General features: G+C 40.5%; 2 protein-coding genes across 4 annotated transcripts in view; one reads left to right on the forward strand and one right to left on the reverse strand.

Moving 5' to 3' along the window:
- Positions 1-27,876, reverse strand: part of LOC110830877 (deoxynucleotidyltransferase terminal-interacting protein 1) — a 164,940-nt gene that overhangs the window by 67,002 nt on the left and 70,062 nt on the right. For both annotated transcript variants that reach the window (XM_087348985.1, XM_022066235.2), the window contains exon 2: positions 2,154-2,283. The gene's annotated coding sequence lies outside the window, so the exon portion shown is untranslated. The remainder of the gene's footprint in view (positions 1-2,153; positions 2,284-27,876) is intronic.
- LOC110830873 (uncharacterized) overlaps positions 19,078-27,876 on the forward strand; it is a 70,645-nt gene continuing 61,846 nt past the window's right edge. For both annotated transcript variants that reach the window (XM_087348977.1, XM_087348978.1), the window contains exon 1: positions 19,078-19,989. The gene's annotated coding sequence lies outside the window, so the exon portion shown is untranslated. The remainder of the gene's footprint in view (positions 19,990-27,876) is intronic.

The following is a 27,876-nucleotide window of genomic DNA, read 5'->3' on the forward strand; positions in this document are numbered from 1 at the left end:
CAACCCTTCATGCAACCCGAAGATTCATCCCCATATTCACAATCCTTCACTGGACCATATTGTGATAGCATCTTGAATATAATCCACACCCTATTTCTTTAATATCCATTTTAATATTATCCTTCCAGACGAGACAATTTTTTCCAACCATAATTTTATAAGTTACTCATCTCTCCCATGCATTCTAAATGCATCGCCCATCTCTAGCTTAAATATAGGAAAAATGATGTTGGTAGACGGGGCTTTAAAGACCCCAGATGTAGGAGAATAAGACAGAGGTCGGTAACTCTCAGCTGTACGGAACTTCGGTGTCCGACATTTCTCTGCTATTACTTAAATTCTATAAAAGCAGACGGAGGACACGAGAGCGCGTATCAGAAAACGGATTTATAACGAGCACAAAGAGTGGGGGTTGGGGGTTGGAGCTTCGATCGTGTTACTAGGAAGGGATTCTGTTACATCGTGCAAGGATGGAGTCTGCTGTACCAATGACAACGATCCCTGGTTCTGGGTGATAACCTCTGGTTTGGCCTTATTCAAAATTAGAGGACACCACAAACCACAGAGCCCCCCCCCCCCCCCCCAAGGGCAAACACCTGGCACGGGTCTGCGTCCCGATGATAAGTCACTAGTAATTATCTTAATGTAGTTGCTTAGCTGGTCAAAACGTAACCCGAAGCATTCTCAAGAGGGAGCCATTGGGCCCTATCGTGAGCTAATTCAATTCAGTTCACGCCATATTTAATTGGAATTCATTTTAATATTATCCTCCCTTGTAGGCCTTACACACAAAAGTGATTTATACACGGGACTAAAACCGTCAGTGCATTTAATGCCTGCCCCTTACAAACTTCGTCCTCCGTGATTTGATCGAACTAATAGAATTTGGTGAACGGCGTAAATTTTGAAGCTCCTCGCGGCAAGGTTTTTCAGCCCACCCGCCAGGTCGCTCCCTTCAGTGCCCTTTATCAAAGACTTCCTCGTCCCTTTCAGTACTCGTTACGTCATCTTCCTCGCAGATTAAAAACATTTTCGGATTTTTACCTCCCGTGAGCTAACTTAACTTAACCCACGTAATTCAGCGCCACAGCTCGGCCGGGCGCTGCAGGAGATGAGATTAGTGCTCCATTAAACACGAGCCGCTGTAATTTAATTTCGTGTAATTTTAAAAGAACAAAGTGACTGGAGTGCGCTAATGGTATTGGTTCGAGTTTATAAAACGGATGAAGAGTGTTCACACCTTAAAGGATTCAGATAAAATTATCGTCTAAAGGAGGAAATGATTCGTGCAAGATTTGTCAGTGTTCTCAACACTTACAAGATTTTAATTTAATTCAAAAATATAATTAATTATCATGTATCTGGCATTTGTGACGACCGTGATGAATTCTATTTTAAAACTCGCAAATTAAAAGTTAAAGTTTTGCGCCGGAAAGTCTCGCTCTGTAACATTTTTGACAGCATAAGTTTTCAAAGTTTTCAAAGTTTTTAAGGATTATCCCGTAAGTGAATTTCTTCTTTCCACCAAGTAAAGTTTACTTTCGTCTTATTGAAACTCATTTAGAAAATTAAAAGGAAATTAGATACATTAAGTTATTGTTAAATTTTATTAGATTTATTTCCCATTTGCATTATCGGATACGAAATTTTTAAAATAATTTTGTATTGTCACATCCCGTATTAGGGGTCAAAACTCCAAGGAGAAGACGACCCCCCCCCCCCCCCCCACCCGAGCAATTTATCTTCTCTTCTCTCTGTCTGATTCATTCGGCTTAAACAGAATAAGTCAGTGTAGCTCAAAAGGTAGATCGTGGATTACGATTAATGTGGGAAATCTTTCATTGCCTTTATTCTTACAAAATGTGTAAAATTTGTATCCACATATACAGTCTGAGGGACTTCGTATTAATAAACTGATTGATTTTTTTGAATAATTAGAAATAATTAAGGTTTCTATACATAAAACGTCTGTGTAACTTAGTCACTAATGACAGAAATGACGTAGTTACCTACTCTGTGGCAGTATGCGTCATAATTTAATATTTTCACTACAGATTGTACCTCACTATCATAAGCTGTAAACACAATACAAAACACAAACAAATAAATAAATAAATAAATTTACTCTGAAAGACTCGTGGTCTGAGACTTACATTCTGGAGAGAGACGTAGTATTTTCCTTCGTCCGATACGAGTGGAACAAACTGGCAACGGTCCGACTGCTTTAAGAACAAGGCCTCAGGGACATCGAGCACTCACAGAAATTCCATAAACGCCGACAGTCTGAAAAGAAAACTTTTCATTACCTCTCCTCTGTCCGCTAGTCAACTCCTCCCCCCCCCCCCTCCCCGCGATTTGTATGACTGAAGATTACTTTTCTGTCAGCGAGCAACTTCACTGGATGCATACAAACCATTTCACGTCTAGCGAAGCAAATCTACTCCTCCTAATGCCGCCGAAGAATGGAGGCTTCTCTTTACAGTGGATTGTTCCATCTCTCAATGGCGTGGCGTTAGGGCCCTCGGAACGGCGCTTATGACTTACAATACACATCGTAAAATAAACCATAATTTGAAAGCTAAAACTTTTAGTATGCGCGCCATGTTGATTTCTCGGTTATGACACTGCGTCCAGTAACGTTTCACCTTCAAGATGGAGGCCATGTGTTCCTCCGAAACGTCGGCAAACGTGTGTAATACTTCACGGCGCCACAATCTCAGGTTTGAACGTCGTAAAGTCTCAAATCGGCTCACATATTTATTCATCCATTCTTTATCATTATTTAATTAAAATATTTTTACAATATTGTGATATAATCTGTCCATAAAAGTAATTAGCTACTTGGCATTTCTATTCCTTCATTTATTGCGCTCAGGTAAATGTAGTAAACACAGAATAAATATCAATAAATTTTTTGAAAATTATTAACTCCTTCTGCCACTTCGGATTGAGAATCAGAAAATTACCCGCCAATAATAACGAGAAAATGCAATGTAATATTAACAGCACAAAATGTGCGTGGGCTGGAAATCTGTGCAATAAGAAAGTAGGTTTTTTGAGTTACAAGCGAAATTCCTTTTTATCTTAAATTATTGTCCTCGCGTGCAAGTGATTGTCTGACCCGGCTGGTATCCACAGACGCTACTAGACGGACGACCTGGTCTCCACAGCCTCGTCGTGTTCCTGGTTACGACTTCCAGAGAGCGCTCGACCGCAGGACAAAGACAAATGTTACTTTTCCTGTGTTTATCTCCGCCCGGCTTCTTGCCTCCGAGAGAGACATAAAAAAACATTCAGGGATTTACAGTAACTTACAACATTTTAGACGCGAGTCTTACCGAACATAAAACTTATAGGTTTCAGAACAATGCGGGCGTCGCAAAATTTATAAACATTCTCAGAGAAAAATGTTCTTCTCGTGCTTGAATTTAACCTCGACCAGGCGACGTAAGATTTTAAAAACGCTGCCTCATCCTAGAACATGACGCATTTTCCTTCGAGGAAATCCGACGTCTGAAGTAAGGAAAAAATAGCAAACAGGACCACTCAGTCTGCTGCAAAGTTTGTCCGTCGGCGAACGAAGCACGAGACGGATTTTCACACATTTCTGTTTTACTCAGTCGCTTTTATATTGCTTTAATTTTGTTTATTTTAAGGGACAACTATAATTATTCAAAGTCCTACTTTTTAAGCGGTTAAGCCCCTTTGATACTTCACACACGACACTTCTACGTCACTGGCATCAAAATGAAAAAACGTCGTCTTCTTTAGTCACGTAAATCAAGGCTGACACTAATCCCGAGTCTGAATACTTTCCTTACTAAGCATTCACGTGACAGATAAACGTTATAAGAAGCCATTAAGACACGTGTTTCTTTTGCAACATTTCCAAACAATTAACAATGTCGAGATAACAATTGTAAAAGCTTAACGTTTAAACCAGCCTTTACTTGTCTTTTCAGAGCTGGTAAACATAAAAACCTTTAGAATTACTCCGAAACCAAAAATCTTTTTTTTTAAAAAAAAACTTATTTACACCTGTTAACTAAACACGGATATTTTTCCTAACTAACGAAGAGTTCGTTCTTTGTGTGAATTCTTAAAGTAAATTTTATATAAATAATTAAATATCGTATTTATTGTAAGTAGCCTTAAATTTCTATCGAGTTTCGCTGTTTGCAGCCGTAGCCGATTAAAGTGATCGCTTTCTGAATAAAAAACGATTGCCAGGCAAGCATATTTCTCTTTTAGCCCACAAAACACATGATAATCACTTCGCATGACAGAGAAACGGAGATACGAGTGAATTAATCCCAGGTAGCATCGATGGGATTATCCGCAATCAGCTGTTCCAAACAGCCGGGAGCACCTTTGTCATTTTGCACACCCTGTATCAGAATGTTCGGATGGCAGCGAAACTGACGGTGGTGGAAGTTCGTTCGTTCACTCGTGTTGGGGGGGGGGGGGGGGGGCTGAGTTAGAGGCTGAGGATGTGTTGTGGGTTTCCTAAAAGTTACAGCCAGTAGTTTACTCCCCGGTTCATGATTCAAAGGAAAGGAAAAGTGGACGTCCTCTCAAAGGACCGATCCCTGGTGTAGAGGACGGAGAATATAAAAAACAAAAGGCGATCCTTTTCCGCGCGTGCAAGTCGTCGTAACCTACGCGTGGCTCCAGTGCGTCGGCTGACTGACGTCAGCGAAGACGCGCTCTGCTTAACACAAACTGAGCAATAAATTTTGCTATTATTAACGCGTAACGTTTTGGGTTCGATTACCTCCCTCTTCAGCGCTCTTCTGGATAATGCCCATTGGCGGGCTCTTGTGAGAAAGATGTGAAACATGAAATTCTACAAAAACTGAGAAATTCACTGAGACACTACAAGCTTGTGGATGAGGAATTTCTTTCACGGAGTGGGGACAATTTCAGTGAGAAAACGTGAAATGAGCAAACCATTTGGGAGACCTAGACATAGATGGAATAATATTAAGGTGGATTTTAAAGAGATTGAATGCCAGTATGTGGAGTGAATTCTTCCGGTCCACGATAAGGTCCAGTGAGAGCACCGTTTGAAGACGGTAATGAACCTAATGAACCTTCGGGCTCCATTAGACGTCGACGTAAAAATTTCTTGACGACGTGAGAGACAATCAGCTTGTAAAGGAGGATTAAACAAACGAAAATACCAACTGGACAGATGGTTAATCAAAGGACCTAACACTTTAATAAAACAGAGAGACATTTTAAGAAACGGGAAACGATATTAAAAGTATAAAAATGAAGAATATTAGACAGACGCTAATCACGAATATATTCGGTTCACTACAAAGTATTGCAATGAGTCTTAAGTGTAAAATAAACTTAATTTGCTTACAATTAAAACTGCGTCACCCATTTAATCCGTAAAACACTGTTTTGGCGCTAACTGTAAATGCCGAATATTGCAATCCAATTTCCGTGCTAATTTGGTCGTGTTAACACGCATTCAGCCCACACAGCAGCGCCAATTTTCCCTCCTCGCGACACCCCCGTGTAGACAGACAGTCCTCCGCGTGAAACACTCGCAGCTGAGCAGGTTGCTTGCCGATAAGGGACGACATTTGTTTCAATTAATCAACAGAAATAACTATTCTAATGACACACGTGTTGTCGGATTACATCGTAGGATCTGTGCAAACACAACGGCTGAAGGTAAGAAGCCTTTATAATACGGACTGGATTCCACATAGCAACCGGTTCACCACGTTTAAAATTAGCTTCAAGCGTTATTGAAACCATGTCTAAAATAATTCTGACATGAAGTGTCATAATTGACAAACACCACGGATTAAAAATCTTTGTTCAGAAGCTAATGGTGATACGCCACTGCACACACATCCTATTTTATTAAGAACAATTTTATTAGTATTTTCCATCAACATCTAGATCTACAAAGTTGTCTCTTTTCTTCGCGTTTCAGACTTAAATACTTCGCGCAAAAACAGCACATAAGTTACGTGAAACATAAGACAGTCACATTTAAGGCTTTGACCGGGATGTTCTTTTGTTAAATCTTATGTGGTACCGCCTGATTCGACTTCTAATGGTTAAGTGAAGTGTTTTCTTCGCGGTACGGTCTGGATTCGTAAATATTATGAAGACGAGCTTCGGCTTCAAAGGGTTAACCAGCTGATTTTCGTAATGGTGAGGTGTAGTGTTTTCTTCGCGGTACGGACTGAATTCATAAATAATATTCAGACGATCTTCGGCTTCAAAGGGTTAATTGGTTTGAATTCATAATAAACATCGCTAGGAGAGTCAGGGAACTGGTCGCTTTGTATAGAAAGTGCACACCCCAGCTTTTGTATCTGAACTGGCATTCTCCTTTCCGATTACTTACTCCTATTCCGACCAATCACGACTACGCACAAACTTTCGCCACGCATGTTCGACCACTTCTCCGGCACCCGTGACGGGCGGGTCAATCTAATTAAACCAGTGCAGGCGTCGCTGCACTATATCGAGCCGTAATGAACGCTTCTTGATCGCTAATAACAATTACCAGCCACGGCTGATTACGGCCAATTACCCCAACCCCCAACTTTCTTCGGGGGGGGGGGGGACACGCCACCTGGAGCAGCGTCTAGGAAAGTGACGTCACAACAGCAAACACAGTTTACTTAAACGTGGGAAATTAAAAAGGCAAATGAAATTTTGACGTACCTGAAAACCAATGGCAACACTGTAAAATATGGCGGATACATTCACGCACTTACGTTTGCACGCAATTCACATCAGGTGTGATATTATATCCTGATTCTTTGCAGCAGAGTTCTTGAGAAGCTGATAGTCACTCACTCAGTCACAAAACTCTTCCCTGCCTTATAGGAAAAGCGAATGTCCATTGCCGAATTCACAAAAGCTTGTCAAATCTCGACACCCTGCTCTTTAGGACCGATTTTTAGCACATCTTCGATTCCGTCTTGTAATGGTCTCGTCATTTCAGGTGTTCCTACAAATTTTTCATTTCCCACGTCGTATTCGTGCCCCGTAAATCTCACATCCATCATTTTGTCACTGCAAACAATATTTGGTGACGAGAAAGGCCAGTTTTGTGATAACGTTGCGCCCAATTTTACCGAATGTACAGACGCAGACTGTATTTTAAATTATTTTATTAATTACGCCGACGTCATGTAAAGTTAGCAAACAAATAAACCAAGAATAAAAAAACACATCGTTTATGAATCCCGTTTAATAATAACCACAAACTCAATTCGTGAAAACCATTAAGCCTGGGCCAATATGTAAACTAAACACAGAAATGTAAATTGGGTGGGGGGGGTGGGGTTAGTAACTTCTGTATCAGAAATAATAAAAATCATTGGCCATAAACACCCATTTAATTAAATCTATTTGAATCAATGAAATCTTTACACATTTCGATGAGAATAAAGATAAATCCTCTCTCGATACTACCTCGTCGATAGTCTGATTTTCCGCTCAAACCGCTACGCACCTGAATTACCTGCTGTTTAAAACGAGACTGAGAAAACGCGTAGTAAAGGCGAAAGACTCATTCGCATCTCCGTCACGTGACGTCTTTGAAATCTTCACGACGACTCAGCAGTTCGAGGATAATGGCCAAGACGAGACGAGACCCCCAGCCATGACACAGAGACAAAATGGCAGACAGAGGACATCATCAAGCGTAGGATATAGGCTCATAACACGAAGCCACAAAGGACATCATTCGGCGAAACTAATCTTAAGACATAAACGTTGTCAGGGACCAACTCCCAGCCTGGAACCAATTTGTTCATTTTCGTATACACAAAAGTCGGTCATTGGTCATTCCCTGAGTGGCATCAATCACATCCTATTGAAGATACATTTTAATATCATCCTGCTACATATCGTAAGTGGTTTCTCCCTTTAAATATTAATACTAAAATTTTGTATGCATTTTTTAATCACTCCCACGCGAAATATATTTCCTACCAATCTCAAAAGAATCTTCAAATCCACAAATTTCTTTGATCTGATCTGGTGCTTTTCTGAAGACCCACATTTGCCAAGTTCACTAGGCGTTTACGACGCGGTAATAACATTCAATCAGGCAGCCGAATTTTCACTGTCTCCGCGTGAAGACGCCTCGCCCTCCGCGCATTCTGAGACCAGACACCAACACTACGTTTCATGGCCTATCTCTTTTCGTCGAAGAACCTAACCGGAAGCTGGCGTGTCTCATTCAGTTCAAAGTCCTTTTAAATTTTTTCTCCTTATTCTAAAGCGAAGTTGAAAATCAAATACGATAAAGCAAGAATAAGATAGTGTAATTGCGTCATATTGTGAATATTATAACAATTATTTATTTAATCCGTCTGATCACAATATTTAAAATTTCTTATAATTAAGATAATAAAATATCATTCATGTTCCATATCGATTGATCGATTGACATTTCGGAACATTTACACAGCATGTTTCGGTTTTTATAAAACCATCATCAGGTGTAAAATATATGTAAGAACTTAAAACTCAATTATGATTTCTGTAGTTTTTTGGTGATGTTTCATTACGTTTGTTTTTCCATTTTTGGGCGAAGGTGTTGTTTTTCTTAAATGTTATTAGATGTACATATCGGCCTGTAAGTAAATGATTGAAAGAAACACTAAAGAATTTGAAGGAATTTATAAAAGAATTTAGAGAATAAAATGCAAAATATATAAATTATAGTTAGAAAGTATCAATAAAATGAAAATAAAAATAAAACATACCAATGGAACATCAATGATATTTTATTATCTTAATTATAAGAAATTTTAAATATTGTGATCAGACGGATTAAATAAATAATTGCAAGAATAAGAAATTCATCGGGCAGATTTGTATACAGGCCTTGTATAAACTGAATTACTGTTAAGTCTACTCTGCTTTTTAGTTGAATGTGTACACTTTAAGCAAGATCATTACGCAGATTTAAGTATGAAGGGTTTAGTAAGAATGAGCATCTATCCAATTCGCAACAGAGAAAGGGAATTCTTTTGTTAGTTAATTGGCATACCTCGCCATTCTTATCGGCTTCTCCGTTCATTCAATTTCTTTATTAATATAAATATTTTTGGGAGTCTTTCACAAACACCTACAATAATTTAAGACCGTGCGACGTAAAGAGTTATCTTGAAATAACAACTCGCGCCTTTGTCCATCGTTGTCTACAAATTAAAAAATAAATAGAGTTCTACCAACATTCTCTTTTGCGATTTCATTACAGCTTATACATTTATCAGTTTCTCTTTCGTTATTTTATCCAATTATCTTTCTTAACCTGACTTTATTCCCGTGTTGACGAAAACCGAGTGATGCTTAACGCGAAATTTCCCTGTTGAGACTATTTTTTTGTGGTGTTGGTGCCACATAAACAGCTTTCGTCTGTTCAGTGGGTCACATTAATTAAAATTTGCCAGTGTGAACCTCCATTAAACAAATTCCGGTCACTATAAATACCACTAACTAATATTGATTCTGGCTGAATCTTGAACTTCAATGTAATCGAAATCTTTGCACGAATTTATGATTTCAGACGGACAATGCGAATTATTTAGTCCTCTTTGTTCCTGTATATTAGAACCCGTCTTCACACTTAATTTTACATTATGAATATCATCTACTGTAATTAAAATGCCTCTGTACTGGGGTGGGATGGGGAGTTCCTACATCGTCCATGAACTCAATTCCTTCGTGCTATTTGGGCGTAACTAATTTCTTTGTAAACAGAACCTCGGCTTACGTGGCGACTAATTAACAAGTTCTTTGTTATTAGCGAAACTTAATTACGCCTCAGCTGAAACACGTTCGCAGGTCGACTGGTCTACTCAATGTTCTTAATATAATTTTTCTTCCCATAAATATATTCTGTGCTACCTCTTTAAAGAGCATATTTTTAACACTTTCAGTACTTTTATTAAAGCAAAGTTAATTACCAGTTTCCATGCCTGAAGCATTTATGTTACGAAACAAACTTCCCTTTCGCGTGTGGATAATTTTTATTCGGCAGATTTTCAAAAATGTATTTGCCACTCAGAGCCTATTCGAACTGTATCCACATGAGAATTATGGGACACGCAGGTTCTGACTTAATTTACAAAGCTGCATTAACTACTTCCCTATAAGAAACAGGGCCGGTCGGTGTGAACACTGAAAGGACCTTCGAGTTCTGTTAAACATCGGAATTTATTAACCAGCTGAGATACGATCAGCTTTGCAAAAATGAGTTTAAATCTCGGCCCGGAGACCGACGATTTTTGAGAGATGATTTTCCTGGGGGGAGTTTTCTCGGTTCTTCCAGGCAAATGCCACGTACTTTGGAATTCATTATTCACTAATCTCACTGCTATTGAACGCTGTATAATCTGAACTAATGACGGTGTCGCTAAGCAACATACGGGAAGAAAGGTGAAGACCTGGATATTTTGCGTACTTCGTTAATGTGTGGTTGGATAATGGTTTTTAATTACGAAGAACACGCCGGTCTCAATTTCCAAGCTGTCCGTGTCTAATGGACACACACTTCATAACCACGAGTCTGCTGCTGAGTCGTGCCAAGGAATTTCAACAAGTTCACAGTTGCACTAAACGTAAAGTAATTGAAAGTAACTAAAAAAAAAACATTAATGTGATATTCACATATGAACGAAAGATTAACAAACAATTTGACAGACACAGAATTAAATAGTAATTAAATAACTTTAAGGAGCAGGGACCCTGTTGACAAGCTGATAGTTGCTCAGCTAGTCAAGAAATTTACCGCCTTTTACAGAAATCTCGACTGTCCATTAAGAGTCCACCACTGGCCCTATCCTCAGCCAGATGAACCCAGTCTGCATTCTCCTACCCTATTTCCTCAACATCCATTTTAATATTATTCCCATCTATGCCTAGTTCTTCTGCGTTTATAATTTCCCTCGTGTGAGTAGCTACTAATAGAGCACTGAGCTGGAAATGAGTTTTTGTACGGACACTGCATAACCAATACGTTCATTTGTTTGTTTGTTGAACTTTGACAAAGTGGTAAATAAATATATGTTCTAATGGAAACTGCGCACATATATCGGCCACTAAATTGAATAATTATTTATTTATAATTCGTGGTAACCAAACTCCATTTTAGACCATCAAAATTTCCGCTCATATAACAGACAAGTAATTAGCACACGAGTTTACCCAAATTTCACTAATAAAACCATTCCGAGCCTAGCACAGCGAAATCAAAATGAAAATAAACGAAACCAACCGAAACAAATTACGCCACACCGACTACATAATACATTACCTTACTTAATAAGCTGATAGTTACTAAACTCGTAGAGTAATTGCCATTTTTATGGAACCCAAATAACTATAATTTTGATCTTTTCACACTGAAAGACTTCACCCACCCCTTTTCCGCGTAGATGAAGACATCACTCGTGCGACCATATTTGCTACGCTGCTAGTTTTGAGCTGTCTTTTATAGCCCGTGTTCCGCTGTTCGTGTTGCAACGTTGTAGGATTTTGTTGTTTATATATTTAAATATTTAGATTTACACAGAAAAGGTGGCAAGGTATACGATTCTCAAAACAACAGAATTTGTGCTGGCAAACAATGTACGTTTTCAAGAAAGAACGAACCTAACCTAACTGTACCAACAGAAGCCTGTAGTTCTACCTAAACAATAAGAAATCGTAACTTGCATCTCCTTCAAGATAGCTTATAACACAGCTGTAAACCTGCGATGACGTGGGAATGCGAAATGTGCTGCCATCTGGAGTTATATATTCAGTCTTGTGACAAAAGACGAACTACAGCCGGCCGTCATAAAACAGAGTTAACGATTGGAGCTATTCGGTGAGGGGTGTTTATGTGGCAAATAAAACATTTCATATAACAGTAAAATTACGCTATAAATTAGCATACAGAATGTGCAAAACCAGAGAAAATGAAATTGGTGGGGTATGTAGCATGCATCCAAAATAATATTTCAAAATCACGTGTTTTAAACACAAATTTCCTTTTTTAAAGAACTTTGAAGTGAAATTCGGTCATTTCCAGAATCCCTATTCTTTTCCGGCTTCTCTGGTTGCAGAGACAGACAGACAGACAAGTGCTTAAAGAGATACTTAAATAATACATGCGTGCCTACAGACAGACAGACAGACAGGGTAGGTAAACAGGTTGGCGAATGGACGTCGGATCGCATTCCAACCCTGTACAGTCCACATAACAAAGAACCTTTTAAAGCCACAGCTACCTGCTCCCTTATCCAAAACAACTCGCAGGAAGGGGATTAGGCGTGGGGTGGAATGCCCACTGGGAAGAAAACAGGCAGCCAGAAGAATGAAATTTCCCGCTTGGTAAAGTGAATTTTCCACGGGCTGCATTCCATTCTTGTGGCTCTCGAATCGCTGTGACCTGTGATCTGTAAGTAACTCCATCCTCTCTCTCTCTCTCTCTCTCTCTACTCGTGTTTAACGGCGCTTTGCGCTCTGTCTGTCACGCTTCAAAGAATTAACCTAACACTCGGTATCACCACTGTGACAAAGGCAATTTAGCTGAGTAACTTTCTGGGAAATGACGGCTTTAAAATCTGACCGACAAATGTCTTCACGTTATAAACAGAGCATTTAATTAATTTAAAGCGGCTCGTTTTAAGAACAATTATTAATTTGAAGTTCATGTTCCACACGAAACAAAGCAACGAGACTTCTTCAAGGACACCTGTCGCGCTGACTTCATCTGGGAAGATGAACACAAGGCAAAAGGCACTGAGCAGAAGAAACGACCAGGTTGTCAGTACTGCAGTTTTGTAATTGGGAGGTCCCGGGATGAAGTGTCTGCACGGCTACCTTGGTCCCCAGGTAAAATGACGGGGAAAGGCCACAAATTACGTCATGACTAACGCCGTGAAAACTCATATCCTACCGTAAGTCTATCGTCTTCCTTTCGGATCCATGGTCCACACACAAAACCTCCAATTGCCGTCACGTAGATCAGCGGACCGATTCATTTCGTCGAGTGGTTAATAGAATCGAAACAGAAGAAATTGTAATCCTTGTAAAGGCGATAATTCGCTCGTTCATCGTCGAGAGACGTCAGGTTCCTCTATTTGCACTGTATAATGTGTATAACGCATTAGTGAAACAAGCCGACTGAGATCTATTTTCCCGCATAAATATTCAGTTATCCTCTGTTTGACTTCCAAACAGACGGACAGTATCAGAGCCTCCTGTGCCAGCTGGGAGTTCAAACGTCAGACTTGCGAGTCGATAACGCGTCTGCAAACTTCTAGTTCTGGACATCTGCCGCTAGCGACTCGGCAAGATTGCAAATCAGTCAGCGCAGATATTCTGAGGAACATGTTCCGTCCGGAATAATCCCTATACATCGGCGGTGGACTCATTAAAACATCAGAAAGTCGCAGGGCGCCGATGTGCCTGTCGCTTGTCCGTCGTTACAACAAAATGGATGGATGCAATAACGGTAAATGGAACACACCGTGCAGTGATTCCATCATCAGGACGGTAATGTGAGACCGCTCAGGGACCAGTAATGGGAGAATATGCGGAGAAAATGGCTTACATCGTGATCCCAGCAAGGGAAGCTGATAATGTTGCCTCGCCGGAATAAGCCAGAATGATTTTCATCTTTCTTCTGAAACAACCGACTCTGGAGCAGGTACAGACCGAATTTATTTCAAGAAATGGGATTTCAGGTTCTAGAGGCGGTGACGACGCCGACGTTGGTCGTCTGGGTTGTGACGTCATTAGCATTTGTAGAAAGATACCAACGTCTCGGAGAAACTTCCTACTCCGTTTTAAGGGCTGAACATTTCGGAGACCCAACGGGACGAATCTGTGCGTTCCACGTCAATAACACGTAAAACACAATGTGATTAGAGGGGCAGCAAATAAGGACGCATATACTATTCAAACTAACTAACTAACTAACTAGATGACTTACCGAACCCGAAGGTTCATCACCGAATTAACCAAAGCCCTCCACCGGACCCTGTCCTGGGCCAACAAAATCCAGTCTCCTTCAACTCCTATCTCCCATAGATCCCGCCTGAGATTATCCTCCCACCTACGTCTAGGTCTCCCCAGAGGTCTCTTCCCCTCAGGTTTCCCGACAAATACCCGGTGCACACCTCTTGTCCCATCCATGCGCGCTACATGCCCAGCCCATCTCATTCTTCTCGACTTAATCACCCTGACAATACTGGGGGAGGAGTACAGATACTATTCAAACTACAAACATTATTTCCCAGCGGCAGTGCTTCGTAGCTCGCCGTCTCAGGCAATATTTTTGGCTTTCGTTAATTGGGTTGGTTCTTTTTCTATCCAAAAGCTAGTGACGTATGCGAAACTCACGATTTGGTCCCGTCTACTGTGGATGGATAATATAACATTACTATAGTTTTCTGAGCAGTTGAGCTCTGTCCTTGATAAGGCAACTGACGCAGTAGCAAGAATCACTGCGCAGACAACGTTCTATGTTTTTGAGTAGGTCTTTACGTTAACCCTTCCGCGACTTGTAGGAGACGAGCTTCAACCAGCAAGCCGGGGTTCCACTCCTTAACAACAAACAACAGAAGACCACAAGAGAATTTGGATCAGATCTCCTTGAGGACACGTTCGTAACGTCGTTGGAAATGGAGCGAATACAGCGATTAACAATCGATTTACGCAGAAGGAAGACAATTCTTGGTTGTTTTTGTAACAACAAAGAAACACCCTGTATTATGGAGTTTCATGACCAGGCGAACATTCGTGTTTGAATCTAATTAGTAATTTTCAGTAAATTTAAATCACAAACTATAAACGCTAAAAAAGGAAAACCCTTGGTTGTTCAAAACCGCTGCTGTTATAAATTTTTATATATCTTCTGTCGTGTCATTTTCAAAGATATTGCGCATTTAACAAAAAAATTAGTAAAATGAATAGTCACACATTTCAATGACTGAAAATAACAGACGAAAGCAAATTATCACACAAGCGTAGAGCTTTACATTTTGTTATTTTTAGTCCAAACAAAATCGACAATATTAATATAACAAACAGATGCTCCCGACACAATCGCCACCAACAAAGTGCTGTTCAAAGCAGATAAACGTAATCATTAATAGCTTTTTTAATGAACAATTATATCGTCACCAGCAGAAGTGATTTACAGAGCTGAGAATTGTGTCCACGTGGTGGACTGCCGCGTCTATCCCAGTTCTCATGTTAATTACAAATGAAATCAAAATTAAAAGTAATGAGACAGCTTACACTGCAGTCCCTGGTTCTAAATTACACAGGTACCGTTTTCGAAGTTATAATACGCGGACAGACACTTTGTTGGCGCAGATGCCAAATTCTAAGCACGAAAACGGACTGTAACAGGATTCATCCTTTGAAGCCGAAGCTCGTCTAAATTAGATTTAGGAATTCAGTCCGTACCGCGAAGAAAACACTACACTTCACCATTACAAAGATCAACTGGTTAACGCTGTTTAAGGAAATAATCGCTGTTTATTTTCAGAATTATACGAAACACAGTGATACACTACGTAGGAATCTGAATAATATTTAAATATTTAGTCCGTACCGCGAAGAAAACACTGCTCTTCACCATTACAAAGATCAACTGGTTAACGCTGTTTAAGGAAATGATCGCTGTTTACGCTGATAATCGTTTGAAGCTTGTGAATACAAAGTGTAGATTTTCTGATTGTTGAAACAAGTGGTATATATAGTTACCAATAGATTTTAAAGGGTTAAATATGCATAACTAAAAAAAATCTTCACATAAACTTGAACCGTTTTAAGAATTTCATTGAAATTTTAACAGAAAACTTTTTGGGCAATTTTTATGAGAAGAGCTCGACATAGGTTACAGTTATCAGGGACTCGGAGGGTCTCCATGGCAACAATTGTTGTACACGATCTGGAGCATAAAGGGGGAAAACGCAGGAACAACAGCAGCACAGATCTAGTGGCACGCGGACTTCTGCAATCAAAGCTCCATCACAAAAACTTGTTCAAGCCTTAGGACTCAACCCTTTGTTGGAGTCGACGGAGGTTTCGGGGGGGGGGGGACACCAGGGGGCGGCTTCAGGCAGAATCGATGCCGAGACGACGGACTGCAGCGACATGAGACCACAGTTCGCAAAGCAGGACGGGCTACAAGGAAGACCTGAGCCTTTACTGCGACCGGAAGTGACGTCATCACGGATACAATCTGAAGATATTTGCTGTGATATACGTTAATATCCAGTTCTGTGATTTTTATTTATTTAGTGTTCTGTCTGACGACAGGTCCATATGAACAGGATCCTTCCATCCTTTCCTCGGACTGGGACCTGTTCATATACGTTCTTGGCAGATGATCCAGAAGTGGTTTGCCATTGCCTTCTTCTGTGTGTGAATGGAGTAATTGTTGGGATGCCACGGAGGAAAACTCCGTGTTGCCTAGACCACGGCCTTGCCCAACATGAGCATGAAATGAGACTATAAACGCCTACATTTCAATCACAAATCCCAAGGACCACATGAACCACCCGTTATCAGTACCAAAGAATGTCTGGGTTTTCCTAACACTGTTGTTAAGGCACGTGTACACACAAAAACACAGATGATACAGGGGAATCACCACTACACGTTTCAACCTCTTTCTGTAGACAGACACACATCTTAGCAGGACATTTATTCCCGTGTTCAGAAAGAAGTTGTACAGGCCTGATATAATATCTGCAACATTATGATCGCGCATGGTTCGTAAGATCAGACTGAAGATTAAAAATGAAGATGAGAATCTCACTTGGAGAACAAGGCCTCTAATAATTATAAGAAAAATTTAACCGCGATTAAAACAGTGTGAACAAGATCCTGATCTTCCGGGTTGTAACACCGTGTGGACTTGGAAGTAAACGTTTCGGAGGAATATACCGCCTCCATCTTCAGGGACGAATATACCTACCTGAAAGTATCTACTCACAAGCCACACGACATTAAAACCAAGAAGGGAGGGAAGAAATCAGATATTCACCGCTGAGAGAACCATGCCGATTTGAAGGGCGCGCGGAAGTTTGTACGAAAGTCTAATAACCAGTTTTAGTTCCGAGCGTGCCAGTGTAAAATTCGCTGTGTCCGGAAACTTTTTGAAATTACCACCAGGAAGAGGCGACGTGGAAAGACCACAGAACCAACATCAGACGGGAGGATAATATTAAGACGGATTTTAGTTGTGAGGGTGTGGATTGGATTAATCTGGCTAAGTATAGGATCCTGTGGCGGGCTTTTGTAAACGCGGTATCCATGTTGCCCGTTAAGAATGACGGAAAGATCTAACAGGCAAGCACACAGTCAGGTAAGACCCAAAAATCCCTCAAAAACAACTGACAGATCGACAAGTTTCTTTGTCAGGGCGAGTTCATCTGAATTGATTCGATCTGACCGGATGGGCTATTGGCCTTGCAGTCGTCTTTGGCGAGAAATATCCTTCCAGAGTACGGAGTGTTAAAAAAAGTACAGTCTTGCCCGTGTGAGAGACCAGTTAATTGCCTTTTGGCGATAAAGTCTTCTCTTGTACGCGAAGGCCTCCCCTCAACTGCTTCGGACTTTCTTAGATTCGCGGATCGTCTCCGTGGTTCCCATGTTTCTCAACGAGACAGCTGTCTGATTCGCGTTACACTCGCTCTCAGTCTCTGTCAGAACGCATCTGGCGGCTTCGAGTTCATTTTTATTGACAAGAAACCGAAATAAAAGTCGACTTCACAAATGATACGAAATTTCTGAGGCTACTTCTCACGAGTAACAAACTACATGAGACAGAATACTTATTTAAAAGCTGATGGTTTTTTAGATACTCAAGACATCCCGTCTTTTATGAGAACGGAAATTCCATTAACTTGTTTACAAGACAGCGTCCCTATTCTGTTTCAGCTGAATCTGCTCCACGCGATTAAACCCTGTTTAAGAGAACTTAATATTGTCCTCTCATTTACTCCTAGGTCTTGGCAGTGGACTCTTCCCTTCAGGAGTTCCAATTAAAATTCTGCATGCATTTGTCATCTTTTCTATGCTCCACTAATTTAAAACCATAGTCTTAAATGTTACAGTGTTAAGTCACTTGGCGTTTTTTTGTTAAAATATGAATTAGTGGTCTGAGTTGTGGGTCTTGATCGCTCGGATACTACGACCGTGGGTTCGAATCCCATTCAAGGCGAGGCTGTTTGTCCGCGTCTCTTTGTCCTGTGCGGGCAGAGGCTTTGCGAAGGACTGATCACTAATCCAAGGAGTCCGTACCAAATGTCTGAATACATAAGAAACCTCCCATATGTGAGGACTAGGTCCTTAGAAGACGGTAGGGCCACGCAGAGAGAGAGAGACCATGAACCCAACCGTGAGATGTCGCTGTGTTGCGCTAAGATGAGGATACAGGAGGCAACTCCAGGGATATCGCCAGTTCTGAACGCTCGTATTTTACAAAGATCAAGAACGTTGATGAGAGGAAAGTGGCCTCGTGTCTAGAGAAGCGAGCGCCTTACGTAATGCGTGTGATTCAGGCCAACAACGAAGGAATGCGATTTTGATAGACTTACTGAATTTAAGATGTAACCTGACTGCTGCCTCCATCATCAGGGAGGTCATCATCGTCCTGTTGATGGAGGCAGCAAGCATTTCCGAAACGTCGGTAAATTTCTACCAGATTATGTGTCGCAAGAACACATCACACTCGTCGCCCTGAGTTTGAAACTGAAGTCGACGATGTACTGCTTACAACTTGTTGGACCTCAGTTTTAGGAAAGAAAAATGTAACATGTCCGACGAACTTCTTATTCAGAAGTTTGGAGGGCGTGTCGCCTACATTGGAAGACAATTTCCCCATGGAATCATGGTCTTGCCTGGATTTTTTTTTAAACCGAACTATATAACTTGCGCCATTCATTGAACAAGGGCAATCGATCGCTTTGTCATAAAGCAAAGTTCTCTGTAGCTGGCGATGTCCTGCGCAGTGCGACCTATCGATCCAAACTCCGCTACACTTTCAGCCACTGCGCTAGAGTAGGACAGACTTTGCGCCGTGTTGTGCTGGTGGCAGAGGCATCAGGCGTCTCCCGCGAGATGCGAAACGCAACTGCAGCTGGACCACAGATAAAAGTGTCGATACAGAGTGAACGACTGAGGGCTACCTCGCCCTCTGGTGCAGTGGTGTATTTTAAACGGTCTTCCTCAGGCGCTGGGATGTGTTACCGGTGCAGGAACTGACGATTTTTTGACAGTGAATGAAATTTTCGTTTAAGTAAAATAAACACGTTAATGTTTTTAAATCAGCTCGACAAGCAAAGCCACCGTGTTCCACTAAGATACATTCGTGCGTGGACAATTAACAGCCACATTTGATATATCGACTAACGAGAGCTTGGATTATGGATCGTACCTTATTCAAAGTGCAATGCAATTAATTATAGACAGTCTACTCCGTTTGGTTTAGCTGAGTACAAATTAGAGCGTCCCTGTCCTTTGAAATGTGTATTCTTAACATAATTTCAGTGAACTCATGAACATAGAAAAGGAACTCCCTTGCCAGTTTAGTCCTCTTCATGACATCATTTGCCTGTGAGTAGCGGACAATCGTAAAAACCCTTTCTCTGTCTGTCGGCGAAAGAAATGTGTTAAATGTCACAGGTCGCAGTGTCGTTGAGGCTTTTAAATTTTGGATAGTGACAACTACAGGGTGTTTAAAAAGCTCCGGTTATAATAACTTGCTTCAGATACTTGTTTATCCACGGAACCGAGGTCACATCTTGTAATGTGTGGTATTCAGTTAATTAAAAAGTTATTTTAAATTACATTACTTGAAGTGCAGACAATATACTAAGGTAAAGCAGAGAAGAAGACAACTTTACAGAACTAAATATTAATTACAGGTCCTCCGTGGGAAACCTCTTTCTGCTGATATTGGCGTTCGCAGAAAACGTAGGCACTGTAAGTATTAACGCACACTTTTTCATCACTGGGTGTTGTAGGTTAGGACGACAAAACGTGCAACGCAGGCTTCAACGAATCCTGATCAAACTTCTGTTTACATAACTAATCAGTATACAATCTGACTTCGCAGAAAAACATGGAGAGATCACCTGTATTTATATTTAACAAGTGTCAAATTATTTGCATGCAGTAAGACTAAATAATGTGAATAATAACTTTAAAAGTAAACCCATGAATCACAAACTCTTTTTCGGAAACACCCTGTATTGATTTGTGTTCTTCATTGATTCTTCATCACTGCCTTCCTTCTTATGTTCTTTAAGCGTCTTACGCTTTACTTTTGCCATCTTCAGGTCTTAAACTTTCGTTTACGTATTCCTTCTCTTGGCAATGGGTTAGTACATTAAGGACGCCATTTTCCTAAGTAAATATTTCCGTTTCAAGAGTCATAAAAATTCTTCGTATTTTTAAACAGATGAAGGCAGATGGAAATGTGCTCTGCTGTACCCGTTTTCCGATCTAAACCCAACGTGGCAAGTTGTATTCACATTATCTGCTTAATTAATCTCCGGTGATTAGAATTTCGATTTGCGCGTGGCTCTAAGTGTTTGCAGTGGACCGAATCAGGAGCTAAAACAAAGGAACCGCGTTCAGAAAACAAACAGCAAATTGGTCAAAGGCGTTCTTGGTTGGACAGTTCCATTACCTGGTTCAGCCGATAACGAAGAGCCCCTAGAACACCCCAGAAACTCTCTCTATCGCAAGCGGTGACCGCGCGTTTGCTTCACGTCAGTCTGAAATTATGTCCCCCCCCCCCCCCCCATCATCACTCAAATTGAGGAGAACAGATTTTCTTCGCGAGAGTCACATTTAACAATCCTCTCGGTACTTTGAAACGACATTCCCTTTTATAAAATTCCAATTTCTAATTGAAGCAGATTGTCTGACGTCAACATAACACATTCGCGATGAGTTTAAAAATGGCGTATGTGTTCAGTAAGCACTGTATTAGACATGAATTTTGTAGTCTGACCACAGTTATGAAGAACATTCATTCTTGAGGAGCTAACAGTCGCTCAGCCAGTTATTCTACCGTTTAACGAGAGTCCGCCACCGGTCCCTATCCCGAGCCAGTTGAATCCAATCTATACTCATACAACCTATTTATTTAACATCTATCTTAATACTATCCTCCCACACGGCCTAGGTATTCCAACTTCTCTCTTCCTTTTAAGTATTCCGACCAAAATTTTGTGAGCATTTATAACCTCTACCACGCGTTACTAACAGCAGTTTAACGTGCTTTTGCGGTTCATTATATACTGTAATTTCGCAGGCGCCAATGCAAGTAGCGACAATCTGCTGAAGCCACAATTGTAATGGGCTGACAGGAATGAGTTCAAATTAATTAATAACGTGTTTCTGTAGAAGTTTAATCACATTTAAACAAAATGTTGACATTTTAAATAAAAAAACAAAACACAAACTGACAGAATGTGGGATAGAAAAAAAAAGGGTGGGTGAATTTGAAAGGTCTCAAATACGAAATTTTACGTATCATGCTTAAAACGTAACAAGAATTTTAAAATTGGTCCCAGGGGTTGTAAAACGCATCATTAGACAGTAACTGTTAATTATTTCACTAGCCAACTGGTGGCATGATCATTACGGCTACAAAACTTTACGAACTTAACCCTAAAAACTTGTTATATTCCACGTTGTTCAAGACCGACATTACACTTAACGAAGATTATAATGGTGCCCATTAACAAGGATTAATCACGGACGAGCCTTTTCATCACATCACCAGCACTTAAGTGACCGTGTATTTGGCTGCAATGCGATCGTGTTAAAGCGACTCATTCAGGCGAAAAAGACAAACGTGTACCGCCCCGTGCTCTATAGGCAACCCTGCAATACTTCAATCAATTAAGCGAAAATAACGTCAGAGAAAAAGTATCCCTGTGCATACGAAGTGACATTTTGGAGTACAGGGAGTGCAGGTAATGAGCCACGTATTGTTGACACAGGCACCATTGATGGTTGAGCACTGAACTTAATTACTAACTGACTAGGCCTAACTAAATACACTACACATTAAACTAACCAACCATCTAACTCTCTTCTTCACAGAAGCATATAATTTGCTTGCTATTATAACTATCTAGCTCTAAGTAATTAACTAATTAACTAAATAATTAAACAAACTCGCGAAATATATTGACCTCTTGCACTACACGCAGATTCTCAGATCATTTTTCGAGTCTTTTAACCTATCTCACTCTTTCGATCTGTGCGTTCCAGATCGATCTCGAACAGCATCGATTATTAACACTGAAAATATTACACGTAAGGAGTAATTTATGAAGCCGAAGCTCGTATAAATAATATTTAAGAATTCAGTCCGTACCGCGAAGAAAACACTACACGTAACCATTACAAAGATCAACTGGCTAACGCTGTTTAAGGAAATCATCGCTGTTTATAATGAGAATCACACGAAACACATAGATACACTCTGTGGGAAACAATAAAGAGTTACTGATTTGTTAAAGAAAATGGTACATATAATTACCACTGGAGTTTAAAGGTGCAATTTTAGCCAAGCTTAACCCTACCTTATTTACACAATCAGCACTAATCTATTGCTCTCAAGTGAAACCTCGTTTGCTAGTGGCTGAATGACGTACAGAAGGAAACAAAGGCGAAGCGATGCGCGCAGTCTGGCTTGCAGTTCAAGCTTCGTTTCACATTTCTTTCCTTGGCACCGGCAGGCGAAAGCCTCTTGAAGACAAGATCTCCGTCAGTCCGTCCGTCCCCACTTTGACATGCTCGTTTCTCCGAGTACGTTCAGAAAGTGTCTCGCCATTTCCCTTTATTCATGTTTCTATCAGTGGCGTATCAGAAAAGGATGTCACTTAAGGAATTCTACTTTTAAATTAATCTCTCTGAGGATATAATTGCTGTTTATTCTGAATTTAACACTCAAATAAAAAAACACATAATTTCGGGCTGTTGTAAACACGGTTATGAACATTAGGGTTTATCAAAGGCGGGACTAGTTTTTAAGTAGCTCAACGAATATCAGCTCCTGAAGAAGGGTTTTCTCCTTGGAGACTGATTTGTTTCTGAGAGTCAAATCGATCTGTTGTTTCATCTTCCGGCATTGTTTTGTGGAAACTCCGTACGTCATCAAATGCACACGCATTCCGGGCTGCGTGGTTTACTGGGGAACCAGGAAGCCGATAACGGCAGCTGTTGTTTTGAAGCTGTCCGATAGTCACGGCGCGGAGTGGCGTTTGCGACTGAACTTCGCCTGTCAGTCTCAGCTGCGGGTCACTTTGCAGGCAAGAAAGACCCTCTGACCTCACAGAATCGCGTCGTGCGAATAAAACAGACGCATCGACGCCTTCGTGACTAAATTCAATGCGTTCAAATGACAACAGGAGTGACATTTTCAAGGACTTCGCCGCATGCGGATAATTAACTAAGTTTTGCTCCTCAAAATACTTTTTAAGTCCATCGTCCCTCACTGTTACTCACTCTGCTGCAATTATGAAGAATTTGTGTGAGATTTTTTAGGTTATCACGGCGGTGAGGGTAATGTTGAGCCTTGCAGTGTAGCAGAAACTGAGCGACGTATCGGAGGTGCTTTCTGCCTCCATCATCAGGACAATATGATGAAGAAAACATTAAGCTCGTCTGAAACGTCGGTAAATTTCTGCCAGACGACGCTGCCCAACATCCCAGAAGACGGCCATCTTCAGAAGTTATGTAGTTACTAAAATGAGTTTCGACCATTTTTAGAAAGGCACTTCACGTATGACACACACTGAGAGCTATAGAATTATTATAAGAATTACAATTACGGTTCACTGTGTGGTAATAATTATCGTACCTCTGTCGTAGACTTAGTATACTGTTCTACTGACACACAAGCAGTAGCCGATATCAGAGACACGGAACAGCAGCTGAAATTAAAATTCTGTTCCTGCGAGCTACGCCACCCGCTTTACAATATGGCAGCACGACGTCGTTCCTGCAAGCCGCAATACAAATTCCTGCTTAGATGGCTCATGAAACTCGTCCAAACGCTGTAATATTTTCAAAGCAATCAAGAGGACAGGAAAATCTATATTTCTATAGATAACAGAAAGTACTTTATTTATTTCTTCGAATTAAACTTCATTCGCAATTTAAAAAACGTTATATTTCAAACGTGGATTCGACAGCGAAAATCTATCGAACATCACTAATCTAGTGACACATTCCTAAGATGATATAGTTGCGTCATATTGTGATACCATATATTAATTAATTATTCGGTTTTGGTCCGTCTAATCACAATTCAAATTTAAAATTTAAAATTTACAATTAAGATAATTAAAATATCATTTGATGTTCAATCAATCGATTTACATTTGTTCCAAATGTAAATCGATTGTTCGATGAGGAACATCAAATGATATTTTAATTATCTTAATTGTAAATTTTAAATTTTAAATTTGAATTGTGATTAGACGGACCAAAACCGAATAATTAATTGACACATTCCTGGTTAGAAAATAATGTGGTTTCCATCCTCAGAGATAACGACTCAACTACTGACATCTGTTGTGATCCTTGAAAACACAACCAAATCTTATTTTTTTAGTGACCTTGAATAAATTAATGACGGAATATGTACCAGTAATGCAGGGAAATATTAAATTGTTCAATATCAGGAAATAAATATCAACACACGATAGTAAACAACAACAAAATAAGACGAGAATCTTCTACACTCTTCATTTGAATTCGCTGATACATCCGGCGCGTATTAAATTGTTGTTTACGTTCTAGCATAGACAAAAGGAAAACAAAAACAATTGAGTAATGGGAATCCGACGGCTATGGAGATGAATGCGCATTTAATTCGTGTTGAGTGATAAAATGAAGGACGAAAAGCTCTAATAACTGAGACTGACGAGAAGCAGGACGGAGAGTAAAATGTTAAATGATGAATGCTAATGGAAATTAGATTGAGAACTCCAAAATGCTCCTCTCATTTCACAAGTGACGCAGTGACCTTGAAGTAACACGCAGGATAAAAACGGGGGCAGAAAATTATGTTCTCAGTTTGGAGAACAGTCTCGTAATTAAATTTCTTGTGATATTCTGCGGATACAGTTCCATATTTATGATAAAAATCCAACGTTCCAAAGCCAATTTATCACATTAAAGACAACCGGATTACAGACTTCAACTGTTTCCTTTACATATGAGAAATTTTAAGGATTATTTAAATGTTGGTTTAAGAAGTTAGCGGGATACTATTAAAAAATAGATAAATTTAGATCAAAGCTTCGTGTAAAGTAGCATCAATGATCCAGTGATCGCCTTGAACAAAACACTTACTTTACTTGTCGAACCAACTAATACTCTTGTACCAGAACTCGAAAGTTCCACGCCGCTGATACCAAAGACCGTCACCGGACACGATCCTGAGCCAGTCCCGTCCATGTCCCCTCCTTAGAAGAAGCTACCTTCATAAGATCCATTTTAATATTATCCTCTCATCTCCCTTTCGGCCTTTTACACTTCGCCTAGGTTGTTCCGAAGAATCTGCTAGATTATGAAGCATAGGGTATCGCCCCTTGTCGCCCGTCCGCGGCTGCTTCTTCAATGAATTCGCCGTTACCCTCCACCTCCATCTGCAACGTGGGGACGCGCCTTGTCCTGGGGACAAGGGACACGCTCAGTTCCCTAAGGACGTATAAATTTAATACGACATGTAATCCCCTGGGTCCAAACTTGTGTGAAAGCTACGAAAAGTCTGAACGAAGTTTGGGCATTGTAAGGAAACGGGAGACTTGATAAAAAAAAAAAGGCTTAGCTGTTAGAATCACAGCCTTCCATAATATGAAGAAAAAACTCATAGATTGTTTTCATCTTTGATTCAGAAAGAGAACATTTCGATATCAGACAGAAGAAAACTTTGTGATCAGATTTTGTAAGTTCATCACAAAAACAACCCGCAACCAACCAACCACTCCAAACAGCAAAGCCGTTTTTGAGAACCTCAGTTAATAAAAAGAAATTCCTCGCATTTGTGGAATCCGAAGATTTATAATCAATCATCTTCAGCAAAAACGTGTCACCGCTCGAAATCATGAGCCAGATGAATTCAATCCACACCACATTTCCATAAGATATATCACATTATCTTTCCATCTACACCAAAATCCTTCACATTGTCCAGTTCCTTCAGGATTTCCGACCAAAATGTTGTACACATTTCTCATCTCCGATATCAGTGCTACATGCAGTGACAAAGAAATCAGAAGCCAGGACGCAGGCGCAGAGAAACAACGTGCCCTGTGCAATGCAGAGGGGATCAAGGGACATCGGGGCCTGGCAGAATTCCAGTCGCCCTTCTGTCTGAGGCGTGAGGCGATCCCTTACCTTCCGGCGGAGGGAGCCAAGAGAGGAGGATAATGTAGAGAAAAGGCAGGAGGCCAATTGGCTTAGTTGCGGCCAACATTGGAGGGGGGGGGAGGGGAAGAGGAACTGTAGCTGATGGATCGTGCTTGACAGGGTGGGGGGGGGGGGGGGGGGCGGCGAGGCTCCAAAACAGTCGCTGGTCAAACTGACCTTAATGACTCGTCTCATCCTTCACCAACTTTATCTCCTGATCTTCGCCCCAGAACAAAACTTCATTTTAAGAAATTCACGTCTTATAGGAGAGACAAGAATGCTGCTGGTTTCACCACAGGAACTACCAACATGTCCAAATGCCATCGAGAACAACGTGTTTTCTGCCAACATCACGCAATTATAAAATCTTAAATTTTTATGACAAAAAAAAACGAATAACGAAACGCGAAGCAGAGTGTCTGAGTAAAATCTCTCAGCTAATCAAGACATTCCCCGTCTTTTATGCAACCCGGCAGTTCATTACCTTGCTCACAAAAGCCCAACACTTGACTCTAACCTGATCTACACAAATCTAGTCTTTATTCTCACGCCCTATTACATAAGATCCATTAATATTTGCTTTCCGTTTCTTAAGGATTTTCGAACAAATAACAGCACTTCTTATCGTCTCATAAAAACTGAATTACGTAACTCAGACCATACACAGCAGAGTGAAGAGATGAATAACAAATTAGAAGGGACTGGGAAGGAAGCTGTCGTGACATTTGCCTGGAGGGACTGAGGATAACCCAGAAAAGCCTCGGTTACGATAACTGGTTTCCGGGCCGAGATTTGAATCGAGTACCAACAGAGTACGAAGCAGGAGTGCCAACCACTCAGCCGCTCGGTAAACCACTGACAAGAGATTTCAATTCTTTGCTCGTTGTGTTATTAGTGAACTTTGTGATGTTAAGAATTTGATTAATGCACTTCATGGCTACGCAGTGATTATCTTTCATACTGAAACTATTCGATATAAATTTCTAGTGGATTTCGAAGCACGCTCAACATGAGAACAATGGCCGCCCGCTTATACACGTCCAATGTGTGTCCGAAATTTCAGTATGTATGTCGAATTGCATTCCGGTTTCGTTTTCAGTACGAATTAGTTGGTTTTACAACGCGTATCTGGTGCGTGTGTGTTTACCTTCCTGCTTCATCTTTCGAGCTCTGTGGTTGGCATTTTATTGGCTGTGGATTATTTGCAGACAGCTGTATATTTTAAAAGTGTTCCATTTTCACTTCACATCTTTATCATCACGCTAATAAAGAACGCTGTGGCAATGAAAAGAGACAAACCAATCAACAATTATCAACAGCAACCAAACCGCTAGAAACTGCCCTTAAAATATTCAATTTCTTCCAGCAATTAACAATTAGTGTTGGGCTGTTAGGCATCACTATTAAAATTAATTGGATCTTGGAGAA

Source organism: Zootermopsis nevadensis, unplaced genomic scaffold, assembly GCF_977971745.1.
Source record: "Zootermopsis nevadensis isolate Lab colony 2312 unplaced genomic scaffold, Znev_1.0 Znev_ptg000015l, whole genome shotgun sequence".
Lineage (NCBI taxonomy): Eukaryota > Metazoa > Arthropoda > Insecta > Blattodea > Termopsidae > Zootermopsis > Zootermopsis nevadensis.